The sequence below is a fragment of the Zonotrichia albicollis genome, chromosome 12 (assembly GCF_047830755.1).
Source record: "Zonotrichia albicollis isolate bZonAlb1 chromosome 12, bZonAlb1.hap1, whole genome shotgun sequence".
In the NCBI taxonomy this organism is placed as follows: Eukaryota; Metazoa; Chordata; class Aves; order Passeriformes; family Passerellidae; genus Zonotrichia; species Zonotrichia albicollis.
In genome coordinates, this window is record NC_133830.1 from 8285129 (window position 1) to 8296140 (window position 11012).

The following is an 11012-nucleotide window of genomic DNA, read 5'->3' on the forward strand; positions in this document are numbered from 1 at the left end:
GGATTAAAGCATGAGAAGCTGCATGAAATCAGGCTGTGGAGTGTCTGAGCTCAGTGCAAACTGCACATTGCACATGCTGCAGGCAGCCCTGCTGGCTCCTGGGCTCTCTTAGGAGATCAGACAGGAAACCAGGGCTTTGTTCTAGGAAAGGCATAAAGGCCTTCAGAAGTCACATTACCAAAGAACTCTGCAGGCATGGGCCAGAGTGCAACATTTTGTTATGTAGTCTCACCTTGCTGGAAACACACTGTCGGCTTCTAAGGAAAAAGAATAAGGATTGGATTTATTTCTGTAAACCAAATCCTTTCTTGTTTTACTTGCCGGCCAACTGTTGAGGCTCATGCTTCTATATATTGCTGTTTGGAAAATATTAATTTTAAATAATATGGAATTTTAAAAAACTATCACTGGTTATTGTTGGAGTCTCCAGGGAACAAAAAATGGCAAAAAAAAAAAATCTGGACAACTTCTCTCCTGTAATGAAAAAAAAGTAAAGGGAAGTTTCAAAGTGACACCTCCATCCAGTAGAATTAAGGAATTGACTTTTCCTATCTTGAGTCAGAACACTGCAAAAAAATTCTGACAACCTCAGTTTAGAAAGCTGTCATAGGGAAAGCAGGTAATTCACTCCTCAATGCAGCCCTTTAATGTATAAGAAAGTATACTTTGCAAACTAATATGCCTACTGAATTTTACTCTACATTATTTTTGTCTCACTTTTCACTTCCATGCTTTCACTAATTGAGCTTCTGTCTTTTGTTATTTGTACAACAATCTCTCAGGGGATCCTCTTGTTCTCTTTATAAAAATCTAGTTAAAGTGCTTCCGTTATATAACCATGTCTCTGTATTAACTTGTATTAGTGGGTGTACTTCAGCTGCATAGCTGGAACATTTAAACATACTGGAGAGGATGCAGAGAGTATAGAAAGCTTGGATGGTGTTTACATAGCCTTCCCACGCATTTTGGCAAAACTGTATTGCTCCAAGTCCTGTGACATGCTAAACAAAAACAAATTTGAACACCAACAAGGGCAAACCTCAAGAGCAGAAACACATAATATGTGAATACAAGTGTTATTTACCATAAATCATATGGCTGAGAGCTTTAAAAGAAGCTCTTTTCCTATAGGATCTTGGTGTTACTGAAAGGAGTCACCCTTCAGGATGTGATACTCCCCACAGGAGAGATGAACATTAGTGCTCCACAATTATGTTTCATGAGACCTCACCATATGCCACACACAAAACTCATGTAGTGCAGCAATCAAGGCTCTATCCTACAAGCAGCTATGAGAAAGCTCACCACATTCATGCAAGGAGAGAAAAAAAAAGTAAAACTAATTATTGAAATTTATGGGTTCAGGTATTTACATAATGATTACAATTAACAAGGTGTTTATCTCTATTTTTGTTCTTCATCTATGTGCTTGACATTTATATCAGTCATAGAAATGACATATTTACAAAAGGAGAAGGTAATTCAGGTCAGCCAGGAAAAGCTTTTTGGGATCAAACTGGAGCAAGAGCTGCACAGAGTGGAAGCAGCCATTCATGCCTGTCAGCATTTAGGATCCAGCATGGCAAATATCAGACCTGGGAGCTCCCAGAGACCTCAGCCTGGCTGGGAACACAGAGGTAGCAGCAGCGCCATGCTCCCACCAGGGGAGGATGCTGAGGTGCCCCAGAGCAAAGGTGACAATGGTGACAAACAGCTCCCAGGTAAACAAACAAACTTACCCATCCAAAGGAAACCTGCCTGTGAGTGCAGTACATCTGCAGCAGCCCTCAGTGCTCCATGCTGGGACAGCTCTGGGCCACTGTGTGGGCAGAAATGACCTCCTGACCATGCACCACAGTCTGGGTGTGCAGAGGGCTCCTCGCCAGCTGAGAGTGAAACCCTGCAGGGATGGGACACAAAAACCTATGAAGATGAAATCTGGAGAGACAAGATCCCAGAGGAAAACATCCATTTCCAAAACTAATCTCAGAGGGCCACTGACTCCCAAGTGAGTCCAGAAGCCACGTGGTGTGTGCCATCCTCATTCCTGAATCTGAGGCATTCCTTGCAAATGCAGAGATGCAATGACAGGGAAGACTACAGGGGTTTGCTGGGGAAAGTGCACTCTGCTTACTGCCGCTGCTGGATTTTAAACTGATAATCAGAGACTGAGCCTCTTCTGAAGCAATAGTGAGAAAACTATTGCTATTATATTGTTCAAATTTAGTTCAGTATTAGCAAAGGAAGTCAAAAACAACTCAGCATCTCCATTTTTCATCCTTGAGTCTCTTCTGAAGCAAAAGTGGCAAATCTGCCCTCCAGGGCAGATCCCAAGGAATTCATGGCAGGAGAGTAGTGAGGAGGCTGTGCTGGTGCAAATGGGTCACAGAAGTCCTTTGTGCTGTGTCACAGCTGGCCCTGGTGCTCACAGCTCCTTGTGCTCCACTTGAATGCCCTCTCTGGGACATCTTCTGGGACTTTCCTTGGGCTTCATTCATCTTTACACAGCAAATGAGCATTTTTTTGTCAACAATCACTTCTTCACACATTTTGGCACGCCCAGTCAAGCTGCATGATACATTACAGAAACAGTGCAAGGAAAGATAGATATAGATATAAATGCAGATGTAGATATAGATATACAGATTAGATAGATAAAGCTATAGATAGATATAGATACAGATATAGATGTAGATGTTGATATAAATATATAGAAAATATATAGATGATATAGATATAAATATAGATATAGATAGACATAGATGATATAGATGAGATAGATATAGACAGATTAGATATAGATATAGATTAGATTCAATATAGATATAGATGATATAGATATATATTATATAGATAAGATATATATTATATAGATATAGATATAATATATATTAATACGTATGCACTGTATTGTTTTTCCAAAGTGTCAGATCACTACATTATAACAGAGAGGCTATTACAGACAGGTTTAGTTAGCTGTGCATCATTTCACACCTTCATTACAATCTTTACTGGGAAAATGGATTGCTTTTGAGGCTCTCTCCATTCTCATTAAACTTCCACTCTTGCAGGGTGTCAGAACTGTAAAATGCCTAATACAGACAGTTAATTATAACAGCACTCACTACTTCAGCCTTTTCAATTACCCACATTTCCAGCAGCTGGAGCAGCCAAGCTCCCATCCAGGGTGAGTCAGAGCACCACTAACAAGGGAGACCAAGGGTGGCCAGGGGACAACATGCTTTGCCAGACCATGCAGAACCTGGAAAACCATCAGAAAGCTTTCCACTGGCAGGAAACAGCATTTCTTGGGAGGTTTGTGATCATGGAAGGATGAAAGATGGAGATGCAGAGTTGTTTTCTACTTCCTTTGCTAATACTAAACTAAATTTGAACAAGATAAACATTATTAAAGAAGTTGTCCTTGGAGCTGCTCAGGGTAATAGAAGCACTTTGTCAGATGAAAAATTGGCAGAAATTAGCCTGAAATTGTTACCGAAAATGAAATCACATAAACAACTTTGATTTCTGCTTCAGGACACAAGCTGCCAGGTAGGAGTTACCTCTCTCCTTGTCACATTCAGGGACGTGTGGCAAGCAGAAACCTCAGCTGATTGCAGCTCCCGGGGATCAGACACTGGAAATCTTCTCCTGGTCCAACAGGACAACTTCCACTCCCTCCTGCAAAAGGGAACTGTTCAGACGGAGTCTCTGACACTTCTGCACAGCAAACTGTGGTTTGTGGTGGTATTGGGGGTATCTGGCATTCTGGGGCTGGAATGGGGCTCTCTGCAGTTTCTGAACGGCACAAACACTGTGATCACTGTAAAGCCTGGCAGATTTTCAGCATCCGCTCCATGGGGGAATGAAACACCTCTGAGCAGCCCCTGAGTCCCACCCAGAGCCACCCAACCAGCTCCCACCTGAGCTGGCTCCAGCCTCTCAAAGAAACCCCAGCTTCAGCTTTCTCACAGCAGCAAACCCACTCGGATGCAAACCAAGATTTTCCAAGGATAAATGACCCTCCTAGATTGCAAGCCCAGCACATGGCCACAAAAGGTCACTGCTCTTCTCAGCTCTTTCCTCTTTTTACAAAAACCACACAGCTGAGGATTGTCCAAGTCCCACCTTGCTGTAGAAATGAGAATTCCATTTTGAGCAGCTAACTCTTAATGTATCTATGAAGAAAGCATCCTTGCTGTAAAGGAACACCATGTTCCAGCACAGACATCCCAAACACAGCAGAAAAAGCCATCTCCCTTACGAGGGATCAGAAGATCAGAGCTGTGTTTTATTAGTTGTAGAAAAAGTATCTTTAGCTCTCAGTTGAAAGGAAAAATTTGCATTTAAATAGAAAGATTAATAACTGTAATACACAGAGCCCACACTGAATAATTTTTTTGTAACAGAAAATAATTCATATTTTTGTATAAATTGTTCACCTTAAGTCAAGCTACAAAAAATGATAATCACAATATTTTATGGAACAATTTTAATCTAATACAGCTTTGTTACATTATAATTCTCCAGTGTAAATAATGCATGCCTGCAGTTTTGAAAAAAGCCAGATTTAAAATACCTGTCTCTGAAAATTCAATAGGATGTGTGCTTTTTGGTGTGTTTACACTGTGCACGAGCTTTACCTATTAAAATAAAAAGAATCCTTCAGAAGGATAATAACAATAAAAAGAATCCTTCAGAAGGATAGAAACAAACGGTTTCTTCTGCTGCAAGGACAGGCCAGGAGGTGATGATTATGGAGAGCTTAATGAACTTTTTTTGAAGGAAAGCTTTTCCTCTAGAACACATAGATTTGGATTCACTCATTTCAACATGATCCTGAACTCTTGAATTGTTTTGGTCAGGCTTAAAATCTGGTCTTAAAACATGAACAGTTACATTTTGGCATTCTTTTGGCATTGAGGACGATATTTTAATTTTATTTTGCAATTATTTTTCACCTACAGCTATATTTTTTTAACCACTGACTCCAAGCCACAGGAAAACAACCCTTCTCCCTTTCAATCTAACCAAGCCTTTAAAAAATGTATAAAAGCATTGACGTGTCACAGAAAACTTCCAAAAAATCCTCTAGGATTACCTTAAAGCATTTCCTTTTTTGTCTGTGTGCATTTTGCTTTAGTGCATCTCCTGTTTGAGACAAATTTGGGAATCACCCCAGGACATGGCACTGGTTGTTTTCCCAGTGCTCAGGAGGAGGAGAGGGTGGTGTCCCCTGGCTACAGCCCCTGGATGGTGTCCTGGAGCTGTCCCAGCAGGGATATCCCACCCTGGAGGGGCAGATGGATGCAATTCCTTCCTGCTCCAGCCCTCTGGGCTGCCAGTCCCCCCCCAGCTCCCCAGCCCACCACACATGGGGGAAGCCATCAGGAAGGAGCCAGAGCTGCTGCATTTGGGCAGAAAAGCTGCATTTCCCACCCTGTGTCCTGGGAAAGAGGCCAGTGCGGCCCAGGGGCTGCAGCAACTGCTTGAGGCAGCTCTCCTGTTGCTCTCTCTCTGCTGGAAGAAGGCAATTCCTTTGCTCTCCCCTCCTGGACTCGCGCCAGCAGAGCTCTACCACACTCAGAGCATTTCTGCTGCCTTTAGCCAAGGGATGGCTCCTACACCCCACGGCCACTTGGCTCACACTGGCCACTGTCCCCAGGCACAGCAAACCTGGCAGTGCCACAAGCTCCTGTTTGCCGTGGGAAAGGAGCAGTTTGCTCCCTGGCCTGGCTGTGAGATGCAGAATCTATTTCCTGCTGCAGCAGGAGCCCGGCGTGGGGAACTCGTGGCGTTTAATTTATCACATCCTCGTACATTACAGACCTTAAACATAAAAACCTTTTAATTAAAGAATCAGGAGGGAGTTGCCTGGTGTTTCTCCAGTGCCACACAGATAATAGCAGAAAGCAAACTCCCTTATTCTGCTTGGAGCCACTGGCACCACTAATTACTCTCCCAAAATTCAGCTCAGGTTCCTCTCGCTGCTCATTTAATCTTTGTCACTCTTGCTGCCTTCCATTTCATCACTCAAGCACCGAGCAACAGGCACAGACACAATCAGGGAAGTTTGGAGGAGCTGCTGCTGGCGTGCAGGGGGAAGCCCAGCACTGCTGGAAGCCAGGGCTGAGAGCAGACAATCAGCAGAGGATGCAGGATGCTCAAACCACAGCGTGAGTTCATTAGGGAGCTCAGCTCCCTTCAGGCTCTAATGCTCCTGGACTCCAGGGGCTGTAGGCTCCACTGCCACTGGGATATCTGCTACTGCCCAGCCTGATTTTAGGCTGGATGGTAGTGCAAGAATCAAGATATTCATCTTCACCTTGCTGCTCTCACCCCCTGTGTCCCCGTGTGCCCAGAGCCAGTCTGGTGCCACCAGCAGAGACACCTGGCAAGGCTGGCAGCTCCTGGTGACCCCCCTCATCACTGGAACTACAGAATTACCACAAAAACCAAAGGGGTTCAGGAAACCACTGGAACTTGGGAAATGCTATACAGACACAAATCATCAATAACCTAATTTTAAAAGGCCCTTTAAACAGTGAAAATGAAAAGGCAAATGATGAACAACCAGTGAAGAGCACATGGGAGCTGATGCAGACAAGCCCCAGCATTAGCAGCAGCCCACCTGGGCAGCAGGTGAGGCTTGGGTGACCAAACTCCTGAGCTGCCAGTGCTGGCTGGACTTCTCCTGCCCTGTCTGATCCCTTGGTTTGGCCACTCAGCCCCTTAGGGGACACAAAAGGATGGCAGGAGGTCAGGGACACCTCCTTTCCAGAGAGTGAGCTGGGCTGGAATTTGGTTAAGGAGATTTGGTACCAGGGGTGTGAGGTGGATGGATGGCAGCAGATCACACAGCTGGAACTGCAGCTTTCATTGCTGCCTCAGGACCTAATGACACAAACAAGTACAAGCCAAAACAATTATCCCTTTGCTCCTACAGAAAAACCAATCTAAAAAAAACCCCAAAACTGCTGCTCAAGTAGGAATTTATGTTGCAAGTTCTTCCTTGCTGGAAAAGGCTTTTGGAGAATCTCCACCACAGCAGAGCTGGTTTAGGAACCCTCAGGGCAGTGCTGGGTCTGGGAGGTTGAGCAGAGCTGAAGGACACACAGGCAGGGCTTGGGCAGGTCCCTGCACCCAGTGTCCCCAACAGGTAAAACTGCTCCTGCATCTGCTCCTGAGGTGATGCAGCTCCCAGAGCTCACAGGAGTTTGCAGAGAGGGGCAGGGGGGGAATGTGCCACAGGTCAGGGATTTCTGCTCCAGGGATGAGCCAGCACTGCACTGCCAAGCATGGTGGGCGACTGGTTTAAAGCCCAGCTCTTACAGCATGGTCCCAAGGTGCTGCTGTCACACACTGCTCTCCTGTGGCACAGACACTCTGCCCCCAGGGACCCTTCCTCCAGCAGCTGCCATGATTTCAGGCATTTGTCACTTTTTTTTGCCTATTGAGAGGGCCAAGACTGATCAAATCTTTCAGCAATAAAAGGAAACTAAATTTCTTTTGCACAATGTCAGTTAGCTTTGCAATATTCTGTCATATATTCCTTAGCTGCTCAATGCTACATTGGGAGCTTCTGAATGCAAATATTGCCTGACAAGAAGGATGAAACCAGATGATTTTTTTTATCTCAGCTATACATTCACATATCACATATCCAAAGTTAACAAGTGACTCTCTGGGGTAAAGCCATTTTCTACTTTCCATGCATCCCAAATAACAGCTATGAAAATCCTTGTCTATTATATAGTGAGATAGTTTGCTGCCTTTATTTTTCTGACCACTTGTGTATTGTACAAGCAGAGAACCGAGGCTTTCATGTTATCATCCTGCTCCCTGGTAATCTCATTCTGCAATCTCTGCTTTTTCATTGCCATTTTCAGATGTTTAATGAAGCAACACTTGGATATGAGATACCCCTGATATTTCTTTTGCCCAGTCTCCATTGTTTTCAACCTCAGAACTACTGAATAAATGGAAATATATTTACCAGGCCTGCTTTGCACTCCCTGAACAGAACTCCCTCTGGAGGCAATGAGAAATGAGGCTAACATGGACAATCCAGGTGTAAGTCTCCTTTTTTTCTCCACATTACCTGTGTGGAAGAACATGGAAAGAACACATTCACAGTTAATAGGCCTTGTCTGCTCTAAGCCAAATATTACCATTAGGAAAGTGTTTCCTAAATGAAGAAACACTCCGCCACATCCATTCCCTTCCCTAGCTGCAAGTACCAGCAGAACTCCAAGACATAAATGTGCCACACTCTGCACACAGGTAGGGATGTGCCCAAGAAAGCCATGCTAAAGATCATTTCTCCCCATTTCCAGCTCAAAGCTGCCCCACTGACCTTTTCTTCCCACCCAGCCATCTCAAACAACAGGAATGATCAGGCTAGCACACTGAAGGTCAGCAACATCAGCCCTGTCCATTTTCCCCTTGCTCACAAGCTCACACACATCCTTCCCCTCCCCAGGATCACACTCAGCCCACTGGTCTGCGAGAGCATACATTAGAGGGAATTTTAATGACTTGAACTCGTGCTGAACTTCCTCTTTTAGCTGCTATTTTAGTGATTTGTTGACTCTCCAAGGCTCATTCAGGACTTTTTTCTTTTTAGCCCTGACAGAGTAGCTAGAGTAGACATGGATTTTATGTGCCAACTCTTCTGTATTTTTGGCACTCTGCTCGTCACATAGCAGGGCAGTGAAATACAAGTTCAAGAAACAGAGGATGCCTCCCACATATATCTGTGATGTCTCAAAGTAGTCTAAACTAATCTCTTCCTCTCTTCACCATTAGCAGTGATGCTAAGCTGGAAGCAACGGCTGAGGATGATTTAGCAGCCACACAGAATCTTAATAAGATCTACTTACATTTATATTGTCCATTTCAGGCTGGCTGGCTGTTTCCTTAGCCACAGCCTCACAAAAGGAGCTGAGTGCACTGTTTCATTTTCTGTGAGCTTTTTAATTATTTCAGCATTGTCTCTGATTTTTGTATCAGCCATCTGCAAAGTGTGGCAGGATGTGTGTAATCTTCTGCGGCACTTGTTGTACTTTCTCCATTATTATCAGATGGGAAAGAAAACCAAAGTTAAGGGAGATTAAGGTCAGCTACTCTCGACATCCAGTCGCTGTATAATCCACTGTGCTATCGCCAGGGAAGATTATCAGCCTTGATAGGGACCATTCTTTGAGCCATTCAGCTCTGTGGCAGCCCACTTCTCTGGCAGAATGGCATTTCTGCTCCATCTGAAGGCAGAGGAATCATACAGAAATTTTCCACCACGTCCCAGTAATGTGCAGCAAGAGAGTGTGCAGGGCACAGGAGAGGTGCTTCACTGCAAAGGCACCATGCCTTGTGCCCTGTGCCATGCTCTGTGCTGTGCCTTGTGCTGTGTTCTGTGCTTTGTGCAGTTTTCTGTGCCCTGTGCTGTTCTCTGTGCTGTGTCTTATCCTGTGACCTGTGCTGTACCTTGTGCTGTGTGCCCTGTGCGCTGTCCCCTGTGCTGTTCTCTGTGCTATGCCCAGTGCTGTGCTCTGTGCCCTGTGCTGTACTGTGCCCTGTTCTGTGCCCTGTGCTGTGCCAGAGCAGAAGCAATGCAGTTCTGCCCCACCAGTCATCTGGAGACAGCCCCTCCCCTCCCAAGCCCCTAAAACACCACAGGGTGAAGGAGAGAGCAGCAGCTGCACTGAGCAAGGGCTCCCTGCCAGCCAGGAAGGTGTTCCTGGGCTGGATGAGGCCTCACCAGGCACAAATCCCATGCTGTTTCTTGCAAAGGGCTCACAGGCATGATTTTTTTGATGTTAAATGGACCAAAGAATTATTTGGGGAGGGTGAGGCACAAAGTGCAGTGCGCTTGGGATGAGTGACTCCATGCCCTGCCTCCAGTCTCCCAGCAGAGATGTGTGACATTCCAAAAAATACCCTGAAATGCATTATCTCCTAGCAGGAGCAATGAATCTCTCTCTAGTAGGACTATAACTCAGCAGACACGCTTCATCTACCAAAGTTCAGTGAGGCTGGGCCCCACACAGCTCTGAGCAGCACCACAGTGACCTGTTAATGGTCTCTGCATGTCTCTGTGTGATGGCAGAGAGCAGAGACAGGACCAGCAGATGCTGGGCTCTGCCACCCCCTGCATGGCTAAAACACCTCCATGGCTCAAGAGCAGCCAGAATACCCCATATTTCAGGATAATTTTCCTGTTTGTAGTTAATGTATGGAACTATTTTCCAACTACCTTAACCCCCAGTTTGTTATCCACTCCCAACAAGCTGATGAGTGCTGCTCTTCCAGGAGATGTCTCTTAGCAACAAAGGCTCATCAGCTCCCTCCAGCTCCATGCTGGGGCTTCATCAGGGATGTCAAAGGAAGGCAAGATGGAAGAGCAGCTGCTGACCCCGGGCAGGCAGCATTCAGCTCCAGGAAACTCCCTCTCAATTATCACATTGTGCACAAGTGAATGGGGACTCTTTGCAGGGGACAGAGCAGGAGGCACCATTGCTTTCCCACAGGAAGATCCACCATGGATTCCAGGAGCCCATGCCTCACTGCAAGCCTCTGCTGCAGAATCTGCTTCTGAAAAATCCCTGCAGGCCTGCAGCAGGAAAAATGCCAGAGGGTGATTGCAATTTGGTCACACCAACACCTTCATTTGCTCCTGGGGCTTTTCAATCACTTACCAGTTACTTGTGTCACACCTATGCCTTAACAGTCCAAATTCCACGGCTCCTTTCCATGGATTTCCACTTATTTTTTTGTTTTCAATGACTTGGGATGGCAGTACTCACTTTCTGCATCCATATCTTAAATACTGTGGATAACGCATGGGGCAGGAATGGAAATTCAAAACTGATGGATCTGGAACTGAGCAAATGAGGAACCAAAGCCAATACTGTGGAAAGAATCAAAATAACACAATTACAGCAAGCTACAAGCAAAGGAGGAATAAAAATTCATAAAATACTTCCATTGTTGGAAAACACAAGGCAAATAATCCA

General features: G+C 45.1%; 1 long non-coding RNA gene across 1 annotated transcript in view; it reads right to left on the reverse strand.

Moving 5' to 3' along the window:
- Positions 1-11012, reverse strand: part of LOC113459453 (uncharacterized) — a 54674-nt gene extending 43662 nt beyond the window's left edge. The window contains exons 1-4 of the long non-coding RNA XR_012582334.1: positions 10695-11012; positions 7997-8101; positions 3564-3681; positions 1740-1900 (exon numbers count right to left, since the gene is read on the reverse strand). This is a non-coding gene — a long non-coding RNA (uncharacterized LOC113459453). The remainder of the gene's footprint in view (positions 1-1739; positions 1901-3563; positions 3682-7996; positions 8102-10694) is intronic.